At 50.3% G+C, this 13,848-nt stretch overlaps 1 long non-coding RNA gene across 3 annotated transcripts; it reads left to right on the top strand.

Annotated features, from left to right (window-relative positions):
* Positions 1–55: 55 nt before the first annotated feature.
* LOC110364361 (uncharacterized) lies at positions 56–13,821 on the top strand. Of its 3 annotated transcripts, XR_010473942.1 has the most exons (4): positions 84–317; positions 3,792–3,955; positions 8,767–9,130; positions 9,863–13,821. It is a non-coding gene; the product is annotated as an uncharacterized LOC110364361 (long non-coding RNA). The 3 variants fall into 3 exon arrangements; XR_010473941.1 differs by lacking the exon at positions 9,863–13,821 and having other exon boundaries at positions 104–317; positions 8,767–9,169; XR_010473940.1 differs by lacking the exons at positions 3,792–3,955; positions 8,767–9,130; positions 9,863–13,821 and adding an exon at positions 610–2,177 and having other exon boundaries at positions 56–317.
* Positions 13,822–13,848: the final 27 nt, after the last annotated feature.

The following is a 13,848-nucleotide window of genomic DNA, read 5'->3' as shown; positions in this document are numbered from 1 at the left end:
GGGCACCGGTACCGCGCGACGGAACGGGGAGGGGTGGGGCGGGCAGCGGCGGCAATGGCGGTAGCGAGCGCCAGGCGCTCGCTGGGGCACCCCGGCGGGACGGGGGCTTCGTGGGGGCGGGGCGAGGAGTTCCCGCCCTATCCCCGCCTCTCCTGGGCGGGTGGAGCGGTGACGTTACCCAGCGCCATCTTGGTCCGGTTGGGACGTTCGTCTCTCAGGCGCGAGTTATCTGCCGCTCCGCCGTCGCTCCGTGTTCCCTCCCCCGCTGTAAAAATCGGGATTTAACAGCCGCTTGAGGGCACGGGCTGGGCGCCTCGGTGGGTGTGAGGAGGGCGGGGAACAGCGCCCGGCAGCGGCTGCTGTAGGTGTGTGTGTGTGAGGAGCGGGTGGGCAGGGGGCACGGGCTGTGGGCAGTGCGGGTCATGGCTGGGGGTGCGCGGCAGGGGGGGTTGTACCTCTGAGGGGCTCCCCCGGGTGGGACTGTGCGCCCAGGAATCACAGAATGTCAGGGACCTCGAAAGCTCATCCAGGTGTGGTCTCCCCAGGGCAGAGCAGAGGGGCAGGAGAACCTCTCTGACCTACTGACCACCCCCTTCTAACCCACCCCAGGTACCATTGGCTTCCTGGCCACAAGGGCCCAGTGCTGGCCACGAATTCTCCTGCTAAAGAAGCCAAAAATACGCGCTGACTAACGTGCTGATACTACTGAGAGGGTGACTAAGGCTCACGACTCTCTGAGACATGGCTCTAACACGTCTGACTGCGCATTGCAAAAAGCACCCGGTGCTCGGTACAAAACTGAGTCACCCCCCGACCAGCCTGAGCACCCCTCAAGTCCCATCGCCACTCAGAGAAAGGAGCTTCACCCCGCAGCAGCCTGGAGCCCCCAGGACCCTGTGAGCAGCTGGCGATGGCTGCACAGAGCAGATCCAGGAGGCCTCAGGGGTGCCCAGAAAGGGGTTTTTTGGGGAGAGAGTCCAGCACAGCCACAAAGATGATGGAGTGGAGCATCTCCCGTGGGAGGAAAGGCTGAGGGAGCTGGGGCTCTGGAGCTGGACAAGAGGAGACTGAGGGGTGACCTCATTCATGTTTACAGATATCTACAGGGTGAGTGTCAGGAGGATGGAGCCAGACTCCAGTGACAACCAGTGACAGGACAAGGGGCAATGGGTACAAACTGGAACACAAGAGGTTCCACTTAAATTTGAGAAGAAACTTGTTCCCGGTGAGGGTGGCAGAGCCTGGCCCAGGCTGCCCAGGGGGTTGTGGAGTCTCCTTCTGTGCAGACATTCCAACCCGCCTGGACACCTTCCTGTGTAACCTCATCTGGGTGTTCCTGCTCCATGGGGGGATTGCACTGGATGAGCTTTCCAGGGCCCTTCAACCCCTGACACTCTGGGATTCTGTGAAAAGTGAGGCACAGCAGTGTCCCAGCGGCTGGATTTCTGTTGGACTTTGAAAGAACAGAGAACAAGATTCCTGAAAGGTTTCTGCATTATTCAGTGGTATTTTTCAGCCCACCTGTCTCAAATTTATGAGGCCACAATTTTTTTCTTCAGCTGTCATATGCAAGCATAAAATCCAAAGATAAAAATTTCACTTACAGGTGTGAAAGATATTTTTTAGCATATTTTGTAAGGAACTTTATATTACATGTTAGGAATCAAACTACTTTAGGAACACACTGATGGTTTTTCAAAAATGATAGATTTTGTACTTCTTGAGCATTTTGTGCACCAGAGGCATTTGTTTTAAGCTGTTTGGAGCTGCCATGCCACAGTATTATCAAACGTATGCTGATTTTGGTTATGGGATTGCTGTAGCAGCCCCCTCGCCTGGCTGTGCAGCCAGTGTCTTCTCTGGGAGAGTTTCAGTTTTCTTCCCATTTTCCAGGGTTTGGGGCGGTCTGCAGGTGGCACCGTTGTCTCATGGTCACGGCCGTTGTTGCCCATCGGGAGCTCACTGCTGGGAATGAACTTTCTGACAGATTTTTAAGGCAAAATGGAGCGCCTTTCGCTCAGTCTTAAATTTACTAATTACACTGAAACTTGTAATTTCACTTAATGAATCAGACCAAATAAAAACGGCACTGATTTCTTTAATTGCTTTAAAAAGGAAGGATGAGTCAATTTGCACAGAAATGCAATAAACAGTAATGTTGTCTGGCTGAAATAGAAGATTGTAATGAGTTCTGTATAATTCAAGACAATGAGTTTCCTTTTTTATTAACTTCATCTCCCTTCCCCTCCACAGCATCACGTGTGGTGCAATAATCGCAGCAGCTGCACAGGCAAATAAACAGAGAGTTTCTCCAGTTCTCCAAATCCTGTAACGTTGTTTTGACACCCTAGTGCTCAATCGAATGTCACACATCTCTGTATGTTCGCTCTGGTTTTCACCTGGTTGTGGTGGAACAGAGCGTCTCAGATGTGCTGTGACATGCTGGAGAGGAAGGACCGGGCAGGACTGTCTGCTGAGTCTCAGCCGCCAGGTTCAAGAAGTTGTGTAGAACGTACAGTCCAGAAGCATCTGCAGAACTTCTGCTCTAGGTGACACCACAGCCAAAGCCACAGGACATTTCCCAAAAGCCTAAATCCCACGGTAAATGATAAATCCCACAGTAATCCTAAGACCAGGGAAAAGAAAGAACACAAGGGCACTGCCAGTTCTCCCGAGTCCTGCGGGAACAAACTTTATTAAGGAGAACTCCTAGGAAGCACTAGAGAGCAGAAAAACAAGTGTGAAAAAGTTGTTTCTAAACCTGTTTCTCCAGACTGATGGCTCAGCCGCCCTTTGCAGGAAGTCGATGTCCCCTCTGTCACCCTGTCACACATCAGAGGGGCCAACTCGGAGCTTTCCCTGTTACTTTGGGAAGAATCTCTTGTCATAATATTTAATCTCAAGCCTTAACTTTTGTAACAGATGTTTTAAAGGGTAATTTATATTGTCCAAAGTGTTTGCTTTTAGAAAACGGAGGTAACTCTCAGGAAGCCTTTTCCTACAGCACAGAAGCGACTTGCTAAAGCTTCTAGTTTTGTTTTCTATCTGACTGGATTCTGTCTTTCTCCAGCTGCCCTTTGTGGTTACTGCACTATTTTTTCCCTCTTTTTTAATGGTGTGTCTGCTGGTGCTCTGTGTAGGAGTCATGCAGACAGAGGAACTGATTAAACAGAGAAATGCTGAAAAAAGTTCCGTATAAAGCATTTCAAGATGTACATGAGGACTCTCTCCCCGTCAGCTCTGATTTTACTGTTGGGAGATGCTCGTGACAAAGTCAGTCAGTGAGAAGCACACTCTTTAAAGTGTAAATATTTGCGTTTTTACGTCTTTCTGCTCAGCAGATGAACAGACTTCGTGGCCGTCATGCCCTTGCATGAGAAGCAATGCTGCGTTAAAGAAACATGGAAAAGCTTGAGCATTTTTAATAACAAATTTTACTGCGCACACAGCCTGATGCCACTTAACTGGAACATATCCTTGCGGTTTAAAGACTTTGATTCATTATTGTTAAGTTTTCTTTGGCTTTTTTAATTCAGCTCAGGCACTCGAGTTTCCTCATAAAAGTATCTCGGACAGTTTTGTGTGTGTGGCCGTTGCAGCACACTTGGAAACAAGTTGATGTTAACTGGAATACGTTTCTTCTTCTAATAATGGATCTTATTTTCTTGTACCTGTAGTTACACAGTAGGATTCCTATTTCTGACATTGCCTACCATGGAGGAGAAAGAGGGACAGAGATTAGGCAGCCAAAGTCAATGCATTGCACTGTTTCTCACTTCTTTCATGCACAGCACCCACCTGGCGTCTGAATCCAGTCATTGCCCAAGTGGAGAAAGACCATTTCCGTGGCTGGGGACCTGCTAACGGGCCTTGTCCTGGGCTCTTTGCAGCCAGAGCACCCAGCCCTGAGACCGTTTCGGGAGCACCTTTCCCCCTCCGTCCCTCCAGCCAGCAGGTGAGAGGAACCGAGCATAAGTGCTCCAGGAACGCAGCAAATTCACCTCAAAGTTGTGGTTTTGTTCAGTGGCAGCTCACTGGGGGACTCCTTTGCCCATCCCAAATGGCAGCAGACACCGCACCAGGTTTTGTCCCCAGATTTCCCTCCCTTTGGCCTCCCTGAATGTCCCCTTGTCTGAATAAACGTCCCCCGGGCAGGAATGTGGCTGTCACTGTCCCCATTGTTTCACAGCACAAGCCGCATTTGGGATCAGATGCTTCCTCTGATGAGCTCCCAGGTTCAATGTCCTTTCAGTGCCAGCATTTCTGCTCTGAATGAAAAATGCCGGTGCGCTGCTTTGCATCCCGTCATCGGGTGACAGCGTGGCCCCAGACAGCGCGTAAGCGATTCTGTGGGACTGGGGGCCAGATTTGGATCTGTCTGTGTCTCCGTCAGTAGGATTGTGCTCACTGTACTGGGACAGCTCTGCCTTTATACTCCTTCCCGATTGACATATCCCAAAACACATAATTTTTGAGAACAACTTATGAGTCTGGCTGCTGCTTTTCAGCGCTGTGGCAGCAAATAGTCACAACTCAGTGCTGGGTAACAAAAGTGCACGTTATTTTTGAAATCCTCATCCTAACACACGACTGAGTATCCAGACATACCGTGCCTTGGAGCATATAATTAAGAAGACAGTCTGGAATATGCAAATGTACATTTTTAATTAGTTCTGAATGCATCCAAGCACCTGTGCGGATGTTCAAGTAGGAGAGAGGCCAGAGCACCCCAGCTACACCCCAGACAGTCAGTCGTAGTGTCACACACCTACACCGTTGTGTACATTGAAGGTACGCTCAGCAGTCAGCTGATTTCAGATTACGGAACACGTCCGGTTTGTGCTGCCACTCTTGTTCCAGTTCTTCAGCAGAAAAAACAGAACAAATCCAACCAGAACCGTGTCAAACAGAGAGTGGGGAGGTCATGGGACACATGAGCAAGCTTGACAACATTAACCCACGTGGCTAACGAGCAGCATGGGTTAAAATTAAATGTGTTAAAAAAGAGAAATCATTCTGCCGGTGGTGGATGGAGTGGGAAGTGAAAGAAATCCATAAATGGACCACGTCAGCTGCGGTTCCCCCTTCCTCAGCGCGTAAGGGCTTTGCTCCTGGTGGAGCCGTGTCTGACATTATTGGCAATACAGAGTTTTACCTGAAATTTGGGACTTTCTGTACTACTTTAAAGTGTTGCCCCACCAAATCTTTTCGTCTCCTAAATGGTATGAAATATCAGGGTTTTTTTTTCTAATGACAAGGCAACTGAACTGGGAAATACTTCAATAATTAGTTGCACAGCCCTCACCCCGACCCCAGCTCCTATGGCATATTTAACAGCAGAGGCACCGCAAGCTCTGCAGCAGGTTGAGAATTACTTCTAGACCTGACCCCTCAGGCCAGGAGCACCGTGCCTTTTGGGGTGTTTTCTAGAGAATTCTGCATCCTCTGGGGTTAACAGCCAGAGGGGTTAATGGTGCCCTTGGGAGTGACCAGGAGATGAAACGTCCTTTGCTCAGAGCAGAGGTTTGTCCTGGTACCCAAAGGTGACGCCAGGACGCAGGACCAGCGATGCTGTGCTGGTGTAGTTTGCAGTTAACACTATGTCAGAGAAGATTCCCTGAATTTCCTGTTTTAACAGTATTGCAGGAAACGTTACCTTTGCTTTCCCCGTCTTTTTTTGTATGTATTTCCAGTCTGCCACAGTATGACTTCAAGGAAATTCCCCAAATTGCAAGGAAATGTCCTCTCCTGTGCAAACACGGGCAGGCTCTGTGCCTGGTTACACACTGGTTCGACAAGTATGATGGGGTTTGCCCTGCGTGGCTGTTCTGCGGCTTCATTCATGTGTGTAAACTGCTCCGAGATCCTCAGATGAAAAAGGATTTCTGGGCGCAAAATAATAAGTTGCCAAACTTTTCTAACCTCATAAACAGATCATTTTAAATTCAAGGAGACACGGAGGAGGGATGGTCATGCAAGCACTCTGGGAATGGTGCTTCCATCCCCCATCCTGGGAGCTCAAAATGCAGAATTCCCTCTGTTTCTGTAAACCCAGCTAGCATTTTATCATGACTTGAGAAAAGCCTTTCTAAATTTATTTTCTAGGCTATAAAAATGGAAACCTCATTTGTTTTTAGCTGGCCTCATCGCTCTTTTGTTTCTCTATTTGTGCTGTATTCACACGGCGTTGGAGCAAAGCTTCCTGTAAATATTAACTGAAGGATGGGAATCAATTCAGCTCAGTTTGACTTTGTCCCTTCCTTTCACATAAACTACGGCAAACGCGTTTGTGGTGGAGCCACTCACCGAACCAACTAATTCAAACAATTGTGCAAGCTGAGTGCGACCGGCGTCTTTACTCCTCCTCCTGCTCATGGGCTTGCCGTCCGAAAGCTGAAATTTGGGATTCCGTGACCCAGGGAGCGCTCAACCCCGGCCCCCACGAGTCCTTCACGGAGCCGCATCCCCTCCCCGGGCTGATGCTTTCCCAGTTTTGATTCCTGCAAAGGCAGAAACTCCCCCCATTTAACATTTTAATAGAAGACAACGTAATTACAGCTTAATTAACAAATGGTGATTAGAGCCGCTGTAATATTTCCTGTTCAGCACTTGCAGTGCAGCTGGCATCGGGCGCTTGGCACGGGGCGATGGGTTGGCAACCAAAACTGGCCACCCGTGGCAAGGGACACTGCGCACACGGCAAAACGGGGGAAAACGTGAAATAACGGGGGTGCACGGCCATCTGCCGCTGCCGAGGCAGCCGCCAGCGCCGACACCCGTTAGGACACGGACCAAGAGCACAAATCTGGTGGTTTGGCCAACGGCGATTTTCATTTTTCTCCAGAAAAGGCTTCTGGCATTCCTTAAAAAAAAAAGAGAGAAAAAAGGAAGAAGGCCAAGGGATTTGAGGGCTTGTTTGAATTATAGAGAGGCGGCTGCTGCCCGTTTTGTTTATGCCATCAAAAGGGGTTAAAGCTTTGAACTCATGGGCGACCACAGGGCGAAGTTAACATGCGGCAGAGCCGCGATGCTGCTGGTTTGCTGACCGTGCGGGGTCCTGCACCCCAGCACCTGGTTGCTCCCGCCCCAGTTTCTCATCCAGGGGCGCCGAACACAGAACTAGCTGATTTATCTTAATTTTTTTAATATAGAAAAAGGTGAAGGCAAGAATCGTAGCGTTTCCCTTCCCCAAAACGTTTGGCACGCCGCTGTTCTTATGTCTATGAAGTGTCACTGGAAATCCAACAAAGTACAAACGGGGCTGAGCGTCGCCCATCCTGGCTGGAACCACAGCACATCCTCCAGGTCCCAGACCTCTTCCACACACCGGGACTAATTAATTGACTTTTAAAAACATTTTGCTGTGTTTGGTAACATTAGGCTGATTCTGTTATAATTCTATAAATCATGAATATTTTCTTATGAGTGACTTAATTTTCGGTGTACCAAGCTCTGCTATATGCTTCCAGTCTCCAGCCAGGGAACAACTTTATTTCCAAAGAGATCCAAGCTGGATTATATATGCAGGATAAATGTGTGTGAAATTGCCCGGTGACGCAGCCAGCTCAGTTTCCACGAGATACTGATGTATCAGGAGTTATTTAATGAACAGGAGGGGCATCGTTTCACCCCGGGTTTGCCAGGGAAGGGCTTTGGCTGCTGCAATGAAGGGAGAGAGCAGGAGGGTTTCCCCGGCATTGCAGGAGAAGCGTATGGACGTGTAAATGCCTGATCTAGACATGTTGGTATTGTCGAATAATTCCTGTTTAACCACTTGGAACTCACCGCATTTCCCCATCAAATACTGGATGGGTATTTGAATACCTTTTCTCGCGTCTCCCTGGCTCTTGTGTTCCAACCCAAATTGTTCTCTCTTGCAAGAATCCTGAAAAATCAGTATCATGAGCGAGTTGAAATACCGTGTCACACGAGTTTTCTTCGAGTTTGAGAAGACGTTGTTTCATTGCCGCTCCAGAATTAGACTTGCGTGACGTTTTCTGCGGGACACGGAGGGGGTTTGGCCGGGCACACAGTGTGTAACTACCAAAACCGAACATCACCTTGTGCGTTAAATTGCTCAGCGGTTAACGCACGACAGGTCTTTATTACTTTTATCTTTATTGTTTGATTACTGATGTAACCGATGGACCCCGCTGTTAGAGCAGGGGTTTATAGCTGCTTCATTCATACTAGCGCGCGTGTGCAGGAGTGGTTTGTGTGACTGGCAGTCCAGGTAACCAGCTTCCCCTTGTTTCAGTGTGTGGCTCGGTGTGTTTACACCGGGACGGGGCTCTGGTGACCAGGCAGGTCCCACCAGCGGCACCTCCCGAGGCCTCGGGGACAGCAGCGCCGTGGTCCCCAGGGCACCATCCGCTCCACCATGGGGACCATCGCGGGCAGAGGGACCAGACGGTAACCACTGCTGCTTCGTACCACCTCAGAGGAAGAAAACTCAGTTCAGAAAGCCGGAGGAATGTCACTGACTGCATTCTACATCTGTTACATCTCAGGATAATTTATTTCAACCTCTGAAGATACAAGGGAAAATATTTGAAGGAGATGGAGACTCGCCAGTATTTCCAGTTCATTATAAGCAAAGAACTGTTGCTTATAGCACTTTTTTGGAGCAGAGTGTAGTCTGGTTTCAAATCCCTCAGGCAATGAGGAATCACGTACTCGCCCATGGCAATTGTTCTTCAGTATTTACTAAAAGTTCAATTCTTAATTCAGTCTAATTTTTACATCAATGTTCTGTCTGTTTTCCAGGGCATCGCCGGCTCTCTGCTGACCTGTGTGAGTGTTCACCCCAATGTCCTCCCGGGCAGCGGCACCTGTGGCTGGAGTTGGCTCAAAAGATGCTCAGACTCTCTAAATGTCACCGTCAAGAGGCAGAGATGAGGCCGGGGGCCGTGGGGCTGAGGGGGACACCTCGTGTTTTGGCCACGCTGGGGACCAACAGACTGTGACCCAGGGACAGAGGGACTTGCTGGAGCCGGATCACCTCCAGCCGGGCTGTGTGGGTAATGCGAGCAGGCTTGGCCACGAGCGGCCAGCAAACTGAGGCTGGAAGACCCGGAGACACAAACAGTGGAGCAGCTTTACTCGCAGATGTCGCCGTCTAAGCAGATATGTATGAGTGCTACCAAGATTAAAGTTTAATTAAATTCCTGCAAGGTTTCTGGGCCTTCATAAATTTCCTTTGAGCTTTCTGCCAACTAGGATATGCTCGCTGGCTTCAGAATATAAAAGCAAGTGTTGTTGTGTTTTGCAAATATATTTTATAATGCATGCAAGTGCTGACTATGCAAACGTCTCGCTGGTTTCCACGATTAACAAAATTACAAAAGCACAAAGGGTAGCCGTTCTTCTTGTTTTCGACTGTCCTTTAAAAAACAAGAGATGGATCAAAGTATCCTGTGATTAAGTTCATTAATCCCGCCCACGTCATGAAAAACCATTGGCTCTTCTGAACCCACTTTTCGCAGAGGGAGGATGTGAGGAGTTGGCCAGGGTGGATTCTAGTGTGGGTTGCTTGTTTATTTACTCGCTTTTTAACCCAAACAAGGGCGTGGATGGGTTGGTGCATCCAGGGGGGCCGGGGTGTCCCTGGCTGGCGCAGGCGGGTGGGCGGCCGGCGGCAAACTGCCCCCCTGGCCCTGGTGCACCAACATCTCTGCTGCTTTTAGCCTGTTTGGGGTAATCCCTGCAGGGACGCTGGCTCAGCGGGCGGGATGGACGCAGAGACATCTGTCCTGAACGCGGCAGGAGCGGACTGACGGACAGCGATGCACTGGAACCCCCCCAGGAGCGGGATTCCCTGTCATGCCCATCACATAAGCCTTGTCTCTTCATTCCTTTTCAGCCGGCGCTTGTCCTTGTCAACGCGGCGAGGGCTTATCTAATGGAAAGACCTTTAATCAGGTGTGTTTGGTAACGGAGCGCTGCACGAGGGGGACATGCAGATCATCACCCCGAGGCTCGGTTTGCCTGCACGCACATTTAAAACTGCTGTAAACGTGGTCTCTCTGGGACCCCCTTGCTAGATGTGTGTTAAAGCACTCGGAAAATTCAACAGCAAATCGACAATGACGTTCCCGAGCTCACAGAGATGCACGAAAGGGATTTCATGTGATTGAAGCGAGGAGCACAGCTCTGCTCCTGTTTAGCAAAAAACAGCTTTTTTTGCTGCCTGGCAATGAAGTGGACTCTGAGAAGGGTGTTTCCTACGAGGGTCCTCCCTGTCGTGCAAACATAGACCGACTGGCCCTGGGTTCTGGCTGAAGACATCCCTGCCGCATCCTGCCTCTTCTAAAACTAGCCCATGGATGCGCTTTTTCACCAAATCCTACCTTTCTGCCCTCAAAAGCAAACCTGCATCGGCTTCGGTGGGGCAGAGGTCCAGGTCTGCTGTTTAGGTTGGCAGGAGCGATGTGCTGGGGGCTGGTGGGGGAAGGAAACGCTCCCGTCCTCCAAAAATGTTTTAAAGTGCTTTACTGATTCTGCAGCTGGCGGGTACAGACCCACTCTTTTTAATTCTGAGTTCTGTTGCATTACAAATAATAGTTATAGAGCTTGTTTGCTGGTAAATGGTGATGTTGAGGTTTTTCCCCAGCCTGGCTGCTTTGGGGTCCGGCCCCTCCAAAAACGCCGGCAGGTCCCACTTGGTGTGGGCTGCGGGCTCTGTCCACACTCAGAATCTGGGGATTTCAGGTGGAAAAGAGATTAAAAGTTGGGAGAACCAAAGGCCCAGCTCACTTTGTGTCTCTGGGAATGGTCGGTAGAGGATATATTGGGAAATGTATAGAAAGCAGACTGTTCCACTGGTGATTTGACACCTTGAGCATCCTGCGGTGCAGGGACGGGACCTTCTCCCTCCGGGGCTGCACTTGCACTGCTCTGCTGAGCAACCCCTCTCCTCCATGAATTAAGCCCGTTTTGAAACCCACAATTTATTAATTTTGGGGAATTAATGAGCAACCTCCTGTGATTGTACAAACTTCTATCACCACCTTGTCATCATGTCCCCAGGTGATGCCCCATCTTTGACATCTCTCTGTCCCCAGCTTTTCCCCGTCCCTTCGTCCCCCTGCCTCCATCCTTTGACACGGAGCCGAACCGGGTCCCCGCAGCCCACGGAGAGACGAGGAGTCCGGCACGGACCCAGGAAAACCGCTTGCCCAGCAAACAGCAGCCCAGGCTGAGCAAGGCTTGACTTTAACCCTTCTCCAGGGTTTAAGTGCTTAAATCCATGGTGACAAGAGCTTCGTGGGATTCACAGCCCAGCAATCACCATGATTGTGGAGACTGTAATTCTGTAAATGTTCAAAGAATTCTTCAGCTCATCCCCCACGTACAGAGATGAAAACACCTGATTCCGGGTGGATTTGCACCAAACTGTGAATACTCTGCACACCGAGGACAAGTTGCTGGCAGTGAGTGCCATCACACCACCCCGTCACCCCGCTCCATCCGCCGTCTGCAAGGTGCAAAATATGCCTTTACGTGACACCGCTATTTCTTAAACATCTAAAAGAACAGGGTGGGGAGTGCAGAGCTCAAATCTCGGCGCAGCATCGAAGGGGTTATAGTGATAAGCCAGCAGCTCCGCGTGGAACAAAGCTGGCATTTCAGGGGGGAGACAATGGATTGTGTTCTCTGTGTTCATTTCAGCCGTCCATTTGGCACCGAGGCTGAGGTCACCCACCCAGTCGCACACTGCAGCATCTCTGTTCTGGCGAGCAAGGAGCAGCAAAACAAAGAGGAGCTGAGTCGGCAGGAACGGGACAGCGATCGCGGATGGAGAAGCGCTCCCTGCTCCCAGAGCCCGCCGTGGCGGTACATGTCAGGACACTGCTTAAAACCCAGCGAATAGGCACTTTCTCTGACACACATCTGAGCGCTTTGCACGGCCACCGGTCACGCTCAATTCCCGTTCCACGTCCCGAACGGTAATTACTGGCGTGGCCTGGTTTTGTGGCTGAATGATACGATTTGCAATGCAGGGATTCGAACCCCAGCCAAAAGACGGAGCGACTGCTCACCATCTGTAAATATTTTCTCTAGCAACAGCTTCATTTCCTTTGAAACATTAAAAAGGTTGTAGTTCTGACATGCACGCGCGTGCAGGCACGTGGCTTAAAAAATACACAGCAGGCACACACACACGTCTTGGTTTAGCCTGAGTTTTGTGCCATGCAAAGAAGAGGCTCAATTTGTCACCCTGTCCTGTTTGCTGGGAAATGTGCTTTAATTATGTTACTAACAACTAAGAAACCTGCGTTCTCTGTCCCGCGGCTTTGTCCCCAGGCGGGTGGCCCTGCCGCCTGCTCCGCCGTGTCAGCCGCAAGTGCACACGGTCAGGACGAGGTGCAATCCTGCTGGCTGGGCAACTGCTTCAGTGTTTCTGCCTTGCTTTGTTCTGAAATAAGTCAGGTGTGAGCCCGTGTGGGGCTCCTCCAGCCCCATCCTTTTGGGAGCTCACCGGTGCTTGGTGCGGGCTGGGTCCTGACATAGGGGACCCTCTGGAGAGGGGCCAGGGGAGCCATGAAAAGTATCTGAGGCTGGAACAGCTCTGCTACGGGACAGGCTGAGGGAGCTGGGCTGTTCAGCTGGAGAAGAGAAGCTCCGGGGAGACCTGATTGTGGCCTTTCTGTGCTTAAAAGGGGATGATAAGAAAGATGGGGACAGACTTTCCAGCAGGGCCTGTTGTGACAGGACAAAGGGTGATGGTTTAAACTAAAGGAGGGAGATTCAGGCTGGACATGGGGAAGAAATTGTTGGCCCTGAGGGTGGTGAGAGCCTGGCCCAGGTTGCCCAGAGAGGTGGTGGCTGAACCATCCCTGGAGACATCCCAGGCCAGGCTGGACGGGGCTCTGAGCAACCTGAGCTGGTGAAGATGTCCCTGCCCATGGCAGGGGGGCACTGGGGTAGCTGTGAAGGTCCCTTCAACACAAACCATTCCGTAATTCTATGATTCTATGCCTCAAGACTTTTCGTGGTCCCTGGCCAAGCAACAGCACAGGCATCCCTCGGATGCAGGAGGGTTTGGGATGCACCTTTCCAAGGCTGTGCTGGTATCACAGCCACACAACCATCACCCACAGCTGCACAGGAGGCCACAAAACTATGGGGACTTTAGAAGTCATATCAGCTGGTACCTGCAAACCCTCACAGCTGGTTTCTTAAAAAAGCTATTAAAGATGCAGCAAGTTTTCTTCACGCTCCCTGCATCTGACATGGTTTCAGTCTTGTCTGGGTTCAGGCGAAGCGAGCCCGTCTGTCTTCAGTCCCCTGTTTCACTCAGGCAGTAAATAATTCATCGTGAACTTCGGATGTCCTTGTCTCTAGCAGAAGTGGAACAGTTTAGAGTTGGGTAGAAAGGGCAACTTTTTATTTTATAGGAAAGCATGGCAAATCTCAGAGCAGCCTGCACTCCAAACAGCCCCTTGGAGGTGGAGATGGTCCCACCAGCTTGGTGCAAATCAGAGCGGTGACACCGGTGACAGCGCTTGTGCTGCTCGTGACCCTGCACACACCCCGGGACCAGGTGGGACCTGCACACAGACACCCCATTTTACACGATCTGAGATTAGAAAACGTGTTTTATAACGCAAGGTCTGGAAAAGGTGTTTCCAGCGACCGTCCAGCTCCGGCTCTTGCAGATCCTCCCCCTCCTCCTGCCTTGCTGGGAGACAAATGTTATTAATCAGCCCTGTAAATTGAAATCCATATTTTTCTCATGAGTTCTGAAACCCATTTAAAGCCTCTAAACAGCTTCTATCAGCTGAAATAAATGAAATCAGTTTTATTCCTCTTGCCTAACCATCCTCGGGAGTTCTTTGTCAAAAG

The sequence above is a fragment of the Columba livia genome, chromosome 7 (genome assembly GCF_036013475.1).
Source record: "Columba livia isolate bColLiv1 breed racing homer chromosome 7, bColLiv1.pat.W.v2, whole genome shotgun sequence".
Taxonomy (NCBI): Eukaryota; Metazoa; Chordata; class Aves; order Columbiformes; family Columbidae; genus Columba; species Columba livia.
Note: the sequence above shows the minus strand (reverse complement) of the source record. Positions and strands in the feature narration are given on the sequence as shown.